Source organism: Budorcas taxicolor, chromosome 3 (assembly GCF_023091745.1).
Source record: "Budorcas taxicolor isolate Tak-1 chromosome 3, Takin1.1, whole genome shotgun sequence".
Classification (NCBI taxonomy): domain Eukaryota; kingdom Metazoa; phylum Chordata; class Mammalia; order Artiodactyla; family Bovidae; genus Budorcas; species Budorcas taxicolor.
Window position 1 is genome coordinate 115,275,964 of NC_068912.1, and position 18,100 is coordinate 115,294,063.

Consider the following 18,100-nt stretch of genomic DNA (forward strand, 5'->3'; position numbering starts at 1 on the left):
GACCCCAACCGTATTTCTTTAGATACAGGAGTTTTGAACTCAAATACTTAGAGAAAACAAGTTAAGACTGCATTATCCTGCAACTCATTACCAGTAACATATTGCAAAGCAAAACAGCTTGGAAAAGAAGAGGTGGGAAAGGGGAGTGAGGGAGGGAAGGTAAAGAAAAGGAATTAAGTTGATCAAGTGGAATTCTTTTTTTTTTTTTTTTTTTTAATTCTTGGGAGCCATGAAGTCCTTGCAAGCACAGCTCGTTTTTGCAGATTATTTTCCAAACGTGTACAAAATGGAACCAAAATGGAGAAACCCTTAAGAACCTGAAGAGGTGCAACATTAAAAGCTACGATTATCCAGTAGCAAGTGTTCCAGCCTTCAGCTGCCAGCCGATTCCCCTTCCTGTTCCCAAGAGTTAGTGGGATGAAAACGTCTTCCCCGTGATTGTTTTCATTTCCTTTTTCTCGGCATCTGGGAGTGCACGGTTCAGCACCTTGAGGAAGTCCGACGTTTTTGCCCCCATACATGTGTGAATACAGGCCTTCAAGCACTTGATGTGGTAGGGCAGGTGGTCCGGGACCGTGTGGATCAGGTTGATGGTGTCTCGAGCACTGGCGTTGCAATGGCGAGGGAAGAGCACAAACGTAATGTAGCCGACGTTGTCACCCACGGCGGCATCGGTATCTTTCAGTTCTAGGGGAGGTTCCTGTGGCTGAAGAGGACCTGTGGGGCTGTGTGGCTGGCTCTGCGTCCTTCTTTGAACTCCTGCATGAACAACTTTCCAGTGACCACACCGTCGTCATCCTTAAACACTGTGCTGAAGACTACTGTGACTCTTTTTTTGACTCAGCATACATGGTCTCATCATCCCTATAATGGATAACTGCCCTGTTCTCTCCTTCCTTGCCCTCTTCTTGGAACTGGAAGTATTTCTCAAAGACAGAGGCAAAACAGTTTCGTTTCAACATGCCAGCCTGATGCACGATGGAATCCTTGGATGCAGGCAGATTTTCAAGGTCGTATAGCAAAGAGACATTGTATCCTGATTCTGGATTTACCAAGTAACTTCCGTACACCCTCCTTAATAACTCATCAGCACCATGTGCCTGAAGTTCCTTGTGGAATTTCAAAGAAATACTGATCATCACTTTTGTTTTATCTCCATTAGGATTTGAAATATGATAGAGGACTCCATCGAAATCTGCAAACGTTACTTCTGCAGCTTCTGATTTGTTTCCTGCGGCCGTGTTCTCGAACTTGAGCACGAGCGTCTCCTCGATGATGCGGCTGTTCACCTCCAGCAGGATCATGGCGCCGGCTGGCCCCTGAAGCCTGAACCTGCCTGCCGAGCCGCCGCCGCCGCCGCCGCCGCCGCCGCCACCTCACCGACAAGCCTGGTCCCCCTGTTCCTTTCTTAATCAGTTTCAAATCCTATGTTTTTACTTGCATCTTTTAAGAACCCTGTGAAGTGAGCCAGATGAGATGGGGTTCCTGTTGCTCTTTCAGACAAGAGTGAAAGAAACACCCAGCCTTTGGTCGTTAGGCGATTGGTTTAGGAAAGTGACAGAGAGGACAAGATTCAGATGTTTTGACCCCTGGGCCAACTCCCTTTTCTAGAAGTGTCCAAACCCTCCTTTTTGCTACCTCTGATTAGTTTTTTATTCCCTCTTATCGTCCCAGTTTTTTACCCAATCCGGCTAGTGTTTCATATGGGTCTTGTCTTATAATCCTTTCATCAAATTGGCCTGCAACTGGCCTGAAATTGAGAGGTTGGAATTGGGGATTGAAATTTTGGAAGGACCTGACCATTCTTGATAAAGGCTTGCTTTCAAGCCAAGTTCAACATCAGTTTCTGGGGTGTGAATTCACGTGCCCCACAGACAGGCCTGCTGATTTAGCCAGGTTTTCCAGTAGAATGAAAAAGGATAATGAAGGCATAAGTTTTCTCTACATTAACATAGAACTTTTATCTTTCCAGCCACTTTCTGAGAATTAAGAATTCTTTCTCACACCACGAATGCTGGCCTTAACAGGGAGGCTGAGCCTACAGGGACGCAGCAAACGAAGCCCCCATCTTGTCTATGAGCCGGATCAGAGAGTCTGCTTCCTGCGGCACTACCACCTAAGCATTTGAATCAAAGTGCAGAAGAGAGAATGTGATTCAGATTGTGGCAAAGTATTACAAAAACATCCTTTCATAAGCATTTTTAATGAGCGGACAGATCATCACAACTGGGAGAGTCATTGCTGAGATCTCATGAAGGCTTTTAGAAATTATTTCATTGATATTTCAAATAACCCTTTAAAAACATTCCCTGGAGAGCTGAAATCAATTCATAACTGCAAACAGTCCCCATTCCTAAGGAGGGCACCCATCACAGGATGATCATCTTTTACGTGGAGGAAGGATGCACGTGAGATGGAGCTGCATTGACCTGCCTCTCCTGAGGCCCCCAGCCCTCCCAGGCTCCGTGTCTCTTGTCTCGGTGTATTGCACACAACCTTTGACTTGGCTCAACATAATGAAGGAGCCTCGTTATCCACACTTCACAGCCCGCACCCCCACTGAGCTTCACTGTGGTCAAAGGATTGCGTGATGCTTGATTATAACCAGCTTCCTCTCTCTACCTCAAACCTGGGTTTCACGGCTGACAGATGAAACCAGATGCAAGCGGCACCTCTGAGTGCAAACATCCTACTTGGGGACCACCTCTTGCACAGCTTTGCCAGGTCCATTTCTGACAAGCAACTGCCCAGGTACACATTTCCGAGTGGGCAGTGCCTTGGAAGTGCCTGCCCATCAGCAGATACCTGTCACAGCAAAGTGAGGAGATGGGCAGCTTCGGGAGAAGCCGTGGACCTGGGTACCACTCCATCTCTGACTCTTTCTGTCCAAAGTCTAAGCCCCTTTTGGGAGAATAGATTTGCTCTTTGGGAAGCAAGAACTGTCAGGATTAGTACGGAAAAGCACCACAGCAGGTTCAGGCATTTTCAGAGTGAAGGACTCAGATGTAGCCCAGGTTTTCTATTACACATTCCTAGATGTTTAATAAATTTCAATCCTAGGCTGGATTAACACCGACAGTTTGAAACAATTCATTTCTCTCCCTACTGTGCCTTCACCAAGGCATCTGAGGTGGAATTGCTGAGCTCTGAATGCAATTCATTTCACCAGCTGGTCAGCTCTGGATCAGAGGCCTGAAATAAAGATAAAGACCACGGCACTAACATTCTCACCTAGGACTCATTCCCTTTTCTTTCTCTCCTGCTGAAAAGGGCATGTGCACGTGACACATAAATACTAATGCCAGAAACGAATGCTGTAATTAGAGGCTAGAAATTCCTCTTTTTTTTCGGCCTCGCCACATGCCATGTGGGATCTTAGTTCCCTGACCAGGAATCAAGCCCATACCCCCTGCACTGGAAATGCAGAGTCTTAACCACTGGACCCACCAAGGAAGTCCTTAGAATTTCAATTTAACGGAAATGGTTTCCCCAAGAAGCGGAAGCCAGGACACAGAGCTGGAGCTGATCTTGCCTATTCCTTTCCTCAAACGCAGGGACTTGATCTGCCTTGATCTTGGTCTGTCTTGTCTTACTTATTGCTTTCTTACTCTGCTCAATGACTCAACTCGCAGGCCCAGCTTCATGGCCTGGTGACCCCACAGGAGCACCAGGCCCCACGCTCAGAAGGGCCGGCACTGGTTTAACACTGTGTGCTTGCCCTCCTGAAATGCTTAATAATTTTGGAACAAGAAGTCCTGTGCATTCATTTTGCACTTAGCCCTGCCACTTAGGAAAGACTGAAGGCAGGAGGAGAAGGGGACGACAGAGGATGAGATGGTTGGATGGCATCACTGACTCGATGGACATGAGTTTGAGTAAATTCCAGGAGCTGGTGATGGACAGGGAGGCCTGGTGTGCTGCCATCCATGGAGTTGCAAAGAGTCGGACACAACTGAGCGACTGAACTGAACTGCCACTTAGGTAGTTGGTCCCAGTGACTTGGGGTCAACAGGATTTCTGTGCTGTTGAGGGTCTGCTGCCGAACCCACCATGCAGATCAAGCATCCATTGACACAAGACAAAGTGAAATGGGACCCAGGGCTCAAAATGATGAGCACCAGTGCCCAAAGGTGCTGCTGGCTGCAACCAGGACCAGTAGCCCTAAGGAAGAGGACACGGGGAGGAAAGGCTTAGGGAGTGAGACGGCCAGAACTCCTGGGGTGCTGGGGGGAAGGAAGGATAATACTTGGAAAGAAGACCCTAAAGTAGACCACTAGTGTGTCCCCAAGAGGAGAAGCGCAGGAGGTAGGGAGAGTCACATGGTCACCCAGGTGTCACAGGCTTTGCCCCACCGTCTGCCACTGATTCACTTGAGGTATTGAGGTCGTGCAGGGTTGACTTTATTTTTATTGACAACGTGATGAACTCTTCCTCCCGGACATGTATCTTCTCTAGGTCTGTGAGGAGCTTAACTGCAGGGAGAGCAAGGCTGATATGGAATCCTTTTTATCTGAGATCGAGGAATTGAGGAGAGAACCCCTCTTTGAACTCTGCCCAGGGAGAACGGGAGAGGAGCTTTGGGTGGGAGGCCAGTGCCTCCTGGATTCCAGTCCACAGGCTGAGACCTACATCATGAGATACGAAGAATGAAGGGAGAGCCGGGCTGCGTGTTTGGACTCTGTAAATAAACAGACTGCAGCTCAACGTTATACCTTCTTCCTGTTAGCAGGGTCTCATCCCATTTGGATAGAGTATAAATCATCCTAGAATGCTCTGCCCTTGTTTGAAGGGAGGCCTGGCCCCTGAAGGGCTTCCCAGGTGGCTCAGTGGTAAGGAATCTGCCTTCCAACGCAGGAGATAGGAGAGACATGGGTTCAATCTCTGGGTTGGGAAGGTCCCCTGGAGGAGGGCATGGCAACCCATTCCCATATTTTTGCCTGGAGAATGCCGTGGACAGAGGAACCTGGTGGGCTATACAGTCCATGGGGTGGACATAGCCGACCCCATGCCTGCGGTTCCTGAATCCTACTGCTTTTTCCTTTTGCCTCTTTCCTCTCTCCTCCTTTCCTTGGAGATTCACTCCCCACCTCCACCCCTGCGACCTACTCCCGTCCAGTCTCTCCTCCCCAGTCACTGATGCCCTAGGCGTCCCTCCTTCGTGTCCTCACCCCTCGGATCTGAGCCCCGCCCCTTGGCCATGTCCACTGAATGGAAGCCCCTGGCCCCTAGCGGGTGTGGCCACTGCTCCCCCAGCCTACAGTGGGTTCCCCACAAGCGCCGTCTTGCTGCACAAAGTTCGTAGTGTTTCCCACCATAAACAGAATAGGACCAACCCCCGACATGGCCCCACCTCACCTCTGCTGCTCCCCTGCATTGGTCACACGTGTGCATTCTCCATCCACCCTCCTCCACGTCAGGGCTGCCTGTCTGCTCCTCCCCCGAGTCGGTCACTGTCCCTCTTCACAGCCAGGAATGGTGCTTCTCATGTGTCCCTGTAGGGCTGCTGGCCCCCTACCCCCAGCCAGTGGAGAACAAGCCCCCTGAGAGCAGGGCCTGTGCACTCAGCCCTTGTCCAGCAGAGACAGTGGACACCAGCTTGGCCTTCAACGGCCCGTGGCAAGTGGTCTCTCTGTGGCCCTTACCCTTGTGTCCCCAAGAGCCAGGGTGACACAGCCATGTTCTGGGGCCGCCGTGTAGGGCCACCTGCTTTGCCGGGCCAGCGTTGCATTGACTCAGATGCCTGATACATAGCAGGCCAATAAATGTTATCTGTTATTATTCAAAAACAAAGTTTGCTGTTTGTTTTCTCCATCAGGAAAAAATTTGGCAAATATCTTATTGCCTCTAAAGAATCTCTAAGACAAATGCTGTTACTATTCGGTGTGTGGTCTTTGGCATGCTAATTTAATCCAGGCAGCTATTCATTCAATCTTTCATTTGTTTTATTTAATATGCCGATTGGATGCTCCTAGAAGCAGCTGCTGGCGCAGTTATTGATGTGAGAGGGTTATTAGGAACTAACACCTCTGAAAGATGAAAGAGAGAAGAAATGGGACTGGGCAGGGCAACCCTTCAGACCACGATGCAGCTGCAGACAGGTGTCAGCCGCAGAGAGGCAGGCGTCCCCACACCGGGCAGAAGTGTCCCCGTCCACATATCTGCCGTGCCCAGTCACTGTTTGGGGCAGCCCTGGAGGAACGCAGTCTCTTCTCGAAGCCAAGATGGTGCTGAAGTTGCTTCAAGCTGGAGGATTGCAGCCCACGGCACACTTGCAGCCACCCGGCAAGTCCTATCTTGCTTTCCCAAGACCACCACTCTCCACCCTTTGCTCCCTGGGTGTCTTTGTATGTCACCAGGAGCTGCATGGCTAGGAGACCATTGGGCAGCTGGTACCCTCTACTGACTCTTGAGACAGTGACTCCTCTTACACTTGCCTGGATGCAGAGTTCGCAGAGAGCTGGAGGCAACTGTCACTGGTATATTACTTCATGGACCCCAGTACCACACCATCCCCTTAGTTCAGTTCAGTTCAGTCGCTCAGTCGTGTCCGACTCTTTGCGACCCCATGAATCGCAGCACGCCAGGCCTCCCTGTCCATCCCCACCTCCCGGAGTTCACTCAGACTCACGTTCATCGAGTCAGTGATGCCATCCAGCCGTCTCATCCTGGGTCGTCCCCTTCTCCTCCTGCCCCCAATCCCTCCCAGCATCAGAGTCTTTTCCAATGAGTCAACTCTTCTCATGAGGTGGCCAAAGTACTGGAGTTTCAGCTTCAGCATCATTCCTTCCAAAGAAATCCCAGGGCTGATCTCCTTCAGAATGGACTGGTTGGATCTCCTTGCAGTCCAAGGGACTCTCAAGAGTCTTTTCCAACACCACAGTTCAAAAGCATCAATTCTTCAGTGCTCAGCTTTCTTCACAGTCCAACTCTCACATCCGTACGTGACCACTGGAAAAACCATAGCCTTGATGAGACAGACCTTTGTTGGCAAAGTAATGTCTCTGCTTTTGAATATGCTATCTAGGTTGGTCATAACTTTTCTTCCAAGGAGTAAGCGTCTTTTAATTTCATGGCTGCAGTCACCATCTGCAGTCATTTTGGAGCCCAAAAAAATAAAGTCTGACACTGTTTCCACCATCCCCTTGGGAAACCAGAAATCCTGTAGAGCCCTGAGTTGCAGAGAAAGGAAGTAAAAGTCTCCCAGTCAAATTATTATGAAGGGCAGAGTGCTAGCTCAGGTCCTTTGAAGAACAGATGTCAGTATGGGATTGGACATGCAAGAGAGTTTGCAGAGGAGGCACCATGAGGGTGGAGTGGTGTGAGCAGGGGGTGGGGAGAGAGCCTTAGTTTTCCGCAAGCCTGCCACCTGTGATGGAGAGAGAAGCACAGAGGGCTGGGAAGGAAGAGTCTGAGACTGCAGCACAATCCCACCTGAGATCTGGCCAGCCAATGGAGAGTCCTCAAACTGAAGTCATCCATTAGAAGTGTCCAGTGGAAGACAAAGCAGGGGGAGGCAGGATTGAGGAAGAAAAGCATTTGGATAGTGATGGAAGTGTGACACTTATGAAGGAGAATGGGAAGGAAGCTGAATTGGGCAGGGAGGGGCTTCATGGGCAGCACGAACTTGAGAAAGTCTTGGGCGACCCAGAAAGGACCCCAGAGCAAAGACGGCTAGCTAGGAGAGCTCTTCACAGGCAGACACGCCCAGGACCCAGAGCCAGGGAAGGGCTTGGTCTCAGCTGCAAACCTGGAGTTGACCTTGAGGTGTGAACAACTAGAGGCTGCCCACTCACTGCATCCTCAGGCTAAAGGGTATGTTCTTTCTTGATGGGAGATTGAAGCAACCTGTCTCTACCACTGCTGCACCAAACAGCATTCTACAGTCAGTTATTGCCGACACGAAGTTAAATGTCTGCTCATTTTCTTTAAGATGAATGAAATAATGTCGAACATTTTTAGTGCCTACTTAACAAGTGTTTAGATTGCTTAAGAGTTGACTCCAAAATGAAATTCCTGAGTCAAAAGTATGATCATTTTTAAGATTCTTGGTACACAGGGCTCATTTTTTTCTGCAACATCTGAATCATTTTGTGCTTCACTCAGCAATATAAGCTTGGCTCCTTGAAACAGGTCTACTTAGGGCCATCTAGTTAAATAGAAAAAAAAATTCATCTTGATACTTCTTTATTACAACTTGAATGAGGTCCTTGAATATGATGGAGGCTGGACATTTTTTCCTAGATGCTCTTAAACCAGTGGTCATTTATAAACATTTGCTAATCTTCTTCTTCTCAGAGGAGGGTGTCAGCACAGGATTAACCTGGCCAGACAGTCACTAGGGCACTGTCCAATGAGAAGAACTGGGAGGGAGGTGGGAGAGCTGGAGAACACGATGGTTTGACCCTACGTGAAGGAGAGGGGGAAGAAAGGAAGGCGTCAGGGAGGCGTGCTCCACTGCAGTGTGTTCCAGGAGAGTACGAGGGCCAACATTGTCTCTCAGAGGAGCCCCACAAACCCCCAGAGATACTAACCTGCCTGAGTGGCCCTGCTGCCCTGCAGCCTGCCTGGGAGCAGTGTGGCCTCAGTATGACCGCTATGATGGATTTCAGAGCCAGCTCTGGTCAACTACACTCTCCATGGTTGGAGATCTGAGAGATGCGTTTCCATAATCACCATGAAACTCTTCCTGCGCTTTACCTACCGTAGATTATTGTTCAGTCGCCACGTCGTGTCTGACTCTCTACGACCCCATGGGCTGCAGCATGTCAGGCTTCCCTGTCCTCCACCATCTCCCAGAGTTTGCTCAAACTCTTATTCACCGAGTCGGTGATGTCATCCAACCATGTTATACTCTGTCACCTCCTTCTCCTCCTGCCCTCAAGCTTTCTCAGCATTAGGTTCTTTTCTAATGAGTCGGCTCTTCACATTAGGTGGCCAGTGTTCGGGTTATTTCATTATTTACATGAGACTTTAATGTAGTTACTAGCTAGTTGCTTGTCAACACTGTCAAAGATAAGCTGTCAATTTAGCATTTTATTTTCAGATTTTTATATAACCATTTTTATGTATAAAAATCAAATTTATCTACTTTTTTCCTTTTTTACTGGAGAAGGGAAAGGCTACCCACTCCAGTATTCTGGCCTGGAGAATTCCATGGACTGTATAGTTCATGGGGTCACAAAGAGTCAGACACAACTGAGCAAAATTCACTTCACTTTCCTTTTTTTACATTTCAATCTCAAGAAATAAGGATTTCTTTGAGTTTTCATATTTAACTTTTGAATCATTCTAGAATTTATTTTATTTATTTATTTATTTTTAATTGGAGGATAATCGCTTTACAATACTTTGTTGGTTTCTGCCATATATCAACACGAATTTATTTTAACATGAGGTTTGAGGCATACATTTTTTCAAAATTCCAAATCACTGATTTCGCCAGGCAATTTTTGAACAACTCTTTCCTTATCTATTGATTCAAAACACCACTGTTACGATGGATCATATTCCTGTATCTCCTGGATATAAATTGTGTACCCATAGCTATCATTTTCCCAACACCACAGTTAATGTTGTTGTTTAGTCACTAAGTTGTGTCCAACTCTTTTTCAATGCCGTGGACTGTAGCCTGCCAGGCTCCTCTGTCCATGGGATTTCCCAGGGCAAGAGTACTGGAATGGCTTGCCATTTCCTCCTCCAAGGGATCTTCCCAACCTAGGCACTGAGCCCACATCTCTTGCGTTTCCTGCATTGGCAGTCTGGTTCTTCACCACTAACGCCACCTGTTAGACGGGTTTAGACCACTGACATGCTGAGCTACATGTCGTGTCTTTGTTTTCTGGAGCTGCTATAACTAACCCTCAAAATCCAGGGGTTTAAAACAAACAGACAAAATTCATTCTCTCACAGAGCTGGAGGCCAGAATTCTGAAATCAGGTGTCGGCAGGGCCGTGATCCCTCTGAAGGCTCCAGGGGAAAATCTAAACTCTATTCTAGGACTTTTTCATAGTTTCTGATGTCACCTGCCATCCTTGGCATTGCTGGTCAGTAGACATGTGACTCCCATCTCTGCCTCCATCATCAACATGTGATTTCCCCGTGTTCCTCTCTGCCTCTTTTCACAAGGACCCAGCCCTTGGATCAAAGGTCCAGCCTACTCCACGGTGACCTCTTAGCTAACTCCATCTTCTCTCTAGGTGAGATGAGAGGAGGGGGTGCCCGCAGAGTATGCTCAGCCCCACCGGGCATTCGCCTCTCCTCTCTTCGGTGCCTATAGAGTCTTCTTCCACTGTGTTCCTGCCTCTCTGTGCTCAGCACACTGGGCTCGGGCCCATCTTGCCTTCTGGGGCTCCTGGCAAGCAGGTCTGCTCAGCAGAGCCAAACAACCCCTGTGTCCTTGTCCTGAGAGGCAATGGAGAGCTGAGGGCATCAGAAGCTGCACTGTGGCCCCAGATCCCAGCTCAGGGCTCCAGTCCAGTTTTTCCAGTACAAAAGCTGACTCATTACATCCGGATGTCCAAACTCTATGTCTGACTTTCAACTACTTGGGAATTCATGTGCGTGTGTGCCTTGTTGCTCACTTGTGTCTGACTCTTTGTGACCCCAGGGACTGTAGCCTACCAGGCTCTTCTGTCCATGGAATTTTCCAGGCAAGAATACTGGAGTGGGTTGCCATTTCCTCCCCCAGGGGATCTTCCCGACCCAAGGATAGAACCCACATCTCTTCTTTCTCCTGCTCTGATAGGTGGTTTCCTTACCACTGAGCCACCTGGAAAGCTCATGGTAATTTGGGAGTGAGATAAACTGGAGAGATGGCTGGAATGAACTGGTCCTGCATTTGCGGGTGGGGATTAATAGCTGGAGAGACAGAAACTCTGCGCTGGGAGAGGGCAGCTCCTTACAGCCTAGGGAGCTCTGTGTGCAGAGGGCAGAGCGGGGCTGTGAGTAACCAGCAAGGATTGTTTATGATGCTTGCCTGGATCTCTGCAGTCACCTTGACCTGAATTCACTGGAGCCTGGCTGGGTCACAGCAGGCACTAGAAAGAGTGCTTGGGGCCCCAGCCAGGCAGAGCTGCCAGTGTGGACTGTGCAGGCAGCAGTGGGCAGGTGCTTTTAGTGGCTTTCTCCTATCTCCTAGCCAGCTCAGTGTTTACACTGAGAGAATTTTGGTATCTTTCTCTCCATCTTCTCTGACCTTCATCTAAAATCAAAGCAGTTTGATCCAGTAGTTGTGTGATTGCTCCACATTCACTCTGATACAGAAATGTGCTCATTTTAATTCTGAATTTTAGAAATTAGAGATGGCTTTACCCACAAGGCACAGGAGGCCTTTTTAACAAATAATTGGAGTTGCGTAAAGACCCATATGGGAGAAGGAAGCAGAAGTAAAGTTGAGTGACATTAACATAAATCTAAAGGGCAAAATAAATCTCCCATGAGGCTTGTGTCCAGAACATCTGAGTGTGGGAAGAGATGACATGGGCACTCTTGAGACCTAAAACAGCAGCAGGAACCATTTCAGGCGCGATGGGACAGAAGAGGGAGAGACGAGTCCAGACCCAACCCACTTCCACCCTGGCCTCAAGTCTGCAGAGTCAGTGCTGAACACAGCTAGCTCTGGGGGAGAGCAGACAGCAGACTCACTGGCCCCAGCAGGCCACAGGGGCCCTGCAAAGGAGCTGCAGCTGCTCTTTAGGACTCTGTGGAGGACAACCTTCCTGCAGAAGCAGATGCTGAGACCTCTGGGAGTTAGACTTCACTGGGCAGAGCAATTCCCCAGCAAGAGCCAGTGGTAGCAGCCATGGTACCAAGACACTATCACTAAACGCCCCACCACTGAGGCAGCACCCAGGCTTCCCAGGGGGCTCAGTGGGAAAGGATCTGCCCACAACGCAGGAGACACAGGAGACGCGGGTTCCACCCCTGGATCAGGGAGCTGCCCTGGAGGAGGAAGTGGCAACCCATGTAGACTGGTAGGCTACAGTCCACGGGGCCACAGAGAGTCAGACACGACTTAACAACAACAAAGGCAAACACAAGGGCTAGAAGCACAGGCTTAAAGAGAAGCAGAAATTGAAAATCTTCCTACACTCAGAATGTGCAAAAAGGAACCCAATCCAAGACCTGATGTCATCAGTAAACTCCCTAAATTTCACAAGAAGATGGGTATCTCAAGATATCACTCTTTGGTAGAGGAGACACAGGTGTTTGGCTCTTTGACTTTGTATCAGACAGCTACAATAATGCTGGTTAACAAATAAGCCCAGAACCTCAATTCTTATTTCTTGTCCATGGGTCCATAGGTTCATGGGCAGGCACCCTTGCTGGGCTTGGTTCAGGTCTGCCCAATGCACTTTCTCACTCTTCAGAACAGTGACTGATGAGGCACGTCCCTTTTCTGGCAGAAGCACGAGAAGCTGGACAGTGCTGGCACTCTGGAGGCCTCTATTAGCATCTCATTTGCTGACATTCCATTGGTCAACAAAAGCAAGTTCTGAGACAAAGCTCTAAATCAACAGGGCATATAGATTATCCTCCAAGTATTCCATGAGAAGCACTGCAAAGTCACATGGAAAGTCTGGGCGTGGGATCTATTAGAGGGCGGGTGAAGGACCAGACCCACACGCCAACTTACCGTGTCCCTTATGGTTATGGACGCATGACACAGAGTCTCCAGGAAGAACAAAATCAAGAATCGTCCCTTTCACATTCCCTCTGTCTGCCTTCTTTCTTTCAGGTGCACACATCTCTAGATGGCCTTTGGAGACATTGCTGGCTCTGCATTTTCGGAGTATCTCAATGCCGTCTCAGTTCCGTCTTCTGATCACATTGCGAAGCCTCTGGTGAGCTGTATAGTACATCTTGCTGGACATAATTTAAGACAGTTATTGGAACGGAGAGTGTATTTTCAGCCTCAGGCACAATATATCATGAGGCAAATGTGATTAATGTACTGTTCTGTAACATTTCAGAACCATTCCGGGGAAGGGCTGAACTGCTCACTGGTGCTTACTGGGTCCCTGGAGGACACAAGGCAGGAGCTGTGGTTGAGATCAGGGAGGGGCCTCCTGAAGATAAGACAGCGTGATAGACCATACAGAAAGCTGAGTGCTGAAGAACTGATGCTTTTGAACTGTGGTGTTAGAGAAGACTGCAAGGAGATCAAACCACTCCATCCTAAAGGAAATCAGTCCTGATTATTCGTTGCAAGGACTGATGCTGAAGCTGAAACTCCAATACTTTGGCCACCTGATGTGAAGAACTGACTCATTGGAAAAGACCTTGATGCTGGGAAAGATTGAAGGCAGGAGGAGAAGGGAATGACAGAGGATGAGATGGTTGGATGGCATCAGCGACTCAATGGACATGAGTTTGGGTAAACTCCAGAAGTTGGTGATGGACAGGGAAGCCTGGAGTGCTGCAGTCCAGGGGGTTGCAAAGAGTCAGACATGACAGAGTGACTGAACTGAACTGAACTGATAGACTAGGCTCTTCTCCCCACAAGGGTCCAGCATCAGGCCCTGACAGACCACAGCCTGACGGCGCAGTGCAGGGGCTGAGAGCACAAACCGCGGGGCGAACGCTCATCCTTCACCCCTCACACCTACACGGAGGGGAGAGGTAGTGGTCAGTGAGGGCACAGTTAAGCGGCTGTCACACGCGAAACCTCAGGGGCCTGAAACAACGAGCGTTTGTATCTGGCTTACTCCACGTGACCCTCAGGGGTTGCCAAGGCTGCTCTGTTGCACCTTGCCCTTACTCAGGGGCCCACGAGGATGGAGGGAGCTCCACTGGGTAAGATGTTGTCAGTCACCTGGCGATTCAGTCACTCTTTCTAAAAGCATACTTTATTTATTTATTTGGCCACATCAGGTCTTCATTGTGGCATGCAGGATCCTTCTTTGTGGTGTGTGGGCTTGGCTGCCTCGCAGCATGTGGGATCTTAGTTTTCCGACTAGGGATCGAACCTGCATCCCCTGCATTACAAGGTGGGTTCTCAACCCCTGGACTAGCAGGGAAGTCCCTCATTCACTCTTTTTAAACATTTTAATTTGTTTTTATTTATTATTTATTAAATATTCTTAAGTATTTATTATTTTATTTACTTCTTTAAAAAAAATTCTGTTTTATTTAAGTATCGTTTATTTAGGGCTTCCCTGGCGGCTCAGACGGTAAAGCATTTGTCTGCAAAGCGGGAGACCTGGGTTTGATCTCCTGGAGAAGGCAATGGCACCCCACTCCAGTACTCTTGCCTGGAAAATCCCATGGATCGGGGAGCCTGATGGGCTACAGTCCCTGGGGTCGAAAAGAGTTGGACATGACTGAGCAACTTCACTTCCACTTTTTCATAGTTTATTTAACTATACACAACGTGTTAGTTTCTGCTGTACAACAAAGTAATTCAGTTATATGTTCTTTTCCATTATGGTTTATCATGGAACATTGAGTAGAGTTTTCTGTGGTATACAGTAGGACCTTGTTTACCCATTTTTATATAATAGCTTGTATCTGCTTTATCCCAAACTCCCAATTCATTCTTCCCCTATCCCCATTCCCCCTCTAGCAACCGTAAGTCTGTGGTCTATGTCCGTGATTCTGTTTCATAGATTGGTCCATTTACGTCATATTTTAGATTCCGCATATGTGTGATGTCGATGCTATTTGTCTTTCTCTGGTCTGATTCACCTCGTCTAGTGTGGTCATCTCTAGGTTCGTCCATGTTGCTGCAGGCGGTGTTGTTTCATTCTTCTGATGGCTGAGTAGTACTCCACTGTATGTATATGCCATACCTTCTTTAGCCATTCATCTGCTGATAGATGCTTAGGTTGTTTCTGTGTCTTGACTACGTGAGTAGTGCTGCCAGTGATTCATCCACTCCTAGAAGCTTCCCCCAGAACTCATGCCCGACCCACCCATGCCTCCCTTTCTTAAGCTAGTCACCTGGCCACATGGACCCATGCCTCCCTTTCCTAACCTAGTCACCTGGCCACATGGACCCATGCCTCCCTTTCCTAAGCTAGTCACCTGGTCACATGGACCCATGCCTCCCTTTCCTAACCTAGTCACCTGGTCACATTGACCTTGCACACTCTGGGGAAGTGCAAGCCTAGTACATGCTCAGGGGGAGAATGGTGCGACTAGCCCCGCCAACCAGGGTGGGAAGGAACTCCCAGTTCTGTCCCCGGGAAGAGACAGTCCGGGAGAACCTCTGCTGACCTCCTTCATCTGCATTCGCTCCCATCTCCCGAGACTTCTCTGGTTGGACTGGCAAGTGGAACAATCCAGCAGTCACTCAGAGGCGGCTCCCTCTGCTGTAGTAAGCGTACTGGGTCAGGTGCAGGTCAGGACGCCCCCTCTGTCCCCAAGCAGGGGACGCAGTGTCCACATGACGGGGTCCCCCTGCCCTGCAGATCTCAAAACTCCTCCATACGAGCCAGCGCCAGGGCTGTCTTGGGAAGGAAGCTTATGAGAAGTCATACTGTGGGGACATAAATTCAAATTAAACTTTTCAGTATGTTTACCTCTTAAACAAGCAAACATCCCTTTCGCTGGTTTTAAAACTCCACCTCTGCGGTACTTGTATCTTATTTCTCAGTATTTCTTAATTCATAGAGGACTTAGGGCTGATGATGAAACCCAAACAAGCCCCTCTTCAATCTTCTGGGTTTTATTTTTCATTTCAGTAAACTTTTCATCGAAGTTTCATTATAAGATACTTCACATACAGAAAGATGCACAAATCGTAAGTGAACTGATGCATGTATTTTCATAAACATACATGTAACCGACATGTAGGTCATCGGCAGAACACGCCTTAGATCAAGAAACAGAAAGTTCCCAGCACCTCAAAACCCCCCCTTATGTCCACTTGCATTAACTAGTCCCCTCTGCCCATGATTCTGACTTTGAACCTCATAGATTAGCTTTGCCGGCTTTCAAACTTCGCATAAACAGGATCCCAGCTTCTTCATTCACACTGCTGTCGTGAGTGGCTTTGATTTGTCCCTTTCCATTGCTGTATGAGGCTCCACTGCGTGTGTCTCTTCATGAGCTTTCGGGGTGGTTCTAGTCTGTTACTGTGATGAATGCTGCTTCTGTGAACAGTCCGGTACGCATGCCTTTTCGTGAACATTCATGTGCATTTCTCTTGTATCTACCTGAGAGTGAAGTTTCTGGGTAATAGGGCATGAACAGGCTTGTGTATATTTTGTCTCCAAAATGGTTGTGTCCATTCACACTCCCATGGGCAGTGTAGGAGAAGTGTGACATCTTCACTAATGCTTGGTCTTACCGTATAGTTAGTTTCAGCCATTCTGGTGGGAGCGTAGCAGCATCTCCTTGCAGTTTTATGTTGCGTTTCCCTGACGACTGGTAAGACTGACTGGTATATGCTTTGGTCGTTTGAACAGCCTCTTTTGTGAAATACTTGGTCATGTCTTTTGCCTGCTTTCTGCTGGATTTTCTTGTTTTCCTATCAACAGGTGGAAAAGGAAAGTGAAGTCACTCAGTCATGTCTGACTCTTTGCAACTCCATGGACTGTAGCCTACCAGGCTCCTCTGTCTGTGGAAATTTCCAGGCAAGAGTACTGGAGTGGGTTGCCATTTCCATCTCCAGGGGATGTTCCCAACCCAGGGATTGAACCCATGTCTCCCACATTGCAGGCAGACGCTTTAGCACCTGAGCCCCCAGGGAAGCCCTCATCAATCCACATGTGAGAGAGCTTTATATTTTCCACATATGAGTCCTTGATCAGATATATTTATCTTGAAAACACTTCTCCCATTCCTTGGCTTGTCTTTTCCTTATCATCCTGTCTTTTCCCATTTTTGCTAATACTAACTCAGAGCTCTCTCCTCACTGCATGGGAACGACTACTTCCCACATCCATGCCTCAGATGGAGTTTGATATTCTGATCCTAACTTTCCAGGCCATGATCCAGAACCTACAGACTGGTTTATAGACAGGGGCTCAGCACACAACCCTCCCCACTGTGTAAATTAGTACCCACAGTCCACTAAAGTATGTGACTTCTGAAACAGGACCCTAACGGGTGATAGACTTTTACTCAGAGCTATCAGCCATGATTCATATCCATCTGTCATAAATCATCTGTCTTCAAAGACACATCCACTGAAATGACTTCTGTTTCAATCATGAGAGTCCATGAATCAATCCAGGTCGAGGGAAAGAAGACAAAGCTTACAACATTTCCCCTTATATTGGATTGTTTTTTTCATTTTTTCTGAGGCTCCCTACTGGTTCATGGGACTCTGCAAACCCAAAATGAGACACATTTTGGCTCTAGGAGAAAGGGCCAAAGGGACGAAATAATTTCTCTTTTTTAAATGTAAAGGAAGAGTCACAGAGACTGTGAATGTGAGGTGGACATTTGAAGATGAGCATTTTTTAAAACAATTAACTAACTTTCGGCCACACGGCATCTTCATCGTGAGCACTTTTCTGGCTGCAGAGAACGGGGCTGCTCCTGGCTGTGCCGCAGGGGCCTCTCACTGCCGTGATTCCTCTTGTTGCAGAATACGGGCTCTAGGCTCACCGGCTGCAGTAGCTGTGACGCGCAGGCTTAGAGACAGGTGCAGTCTTCCCAATTCAGGGATCGAACCCGTGTCCCCTGCATGGGCAGGCGGACTCATCCACTGCCCCACCAGGGACATCTGATCACTTTCTTTTTTTTCACATTGAGGATGAGACAGGGAGCGATTCCGGTGTCTTTTCAGTGAGGATCTGCCCAGGTGCGATGCACACTGAGAAGGCAGTGATCAGCAGGAACACACAGCATCTGATAGGACCCGAGACAAAGGTGAGTGGACACACGGCCCTTGGGGGCCACGGCAGGTGCACTCAGGGGCTGTCAGCAGAGACCCCATTACGCATATCCTGGAGCTTCTGTCCCAGGACGTTTCAGGAAACCAGAGATGGCACATACAGAGTCTACAAGACTCTCGTGCCTGGGAATTCCGTTTGAAGGGGTTTGATGCCAAACAGATGTGACATCTTGGCTTTGGAAAACTTCTGAGGCTCCTCCTTCCTTCCCAGGAAGCTGGTGATGGCCTGCCAGGACCGTGGGTGGACAGCCACTC

The 18,100-nt window shown here is 48.4% G+C and overlaps 1 pseudogene; it reads right to left on the reverse strand.

Annotated features, from left to right (window-relative positions):
- Positions 1-409: 409 nt before the first annotated feature.
- Positions 410-1,304, reverse strand: LOC128045659 (actin-related protein 2/3 complex subunit 2-like; annotated as a pseudogene).
- Positions 1,305-18,100: the final 16,796 nt, after the last annotated feature.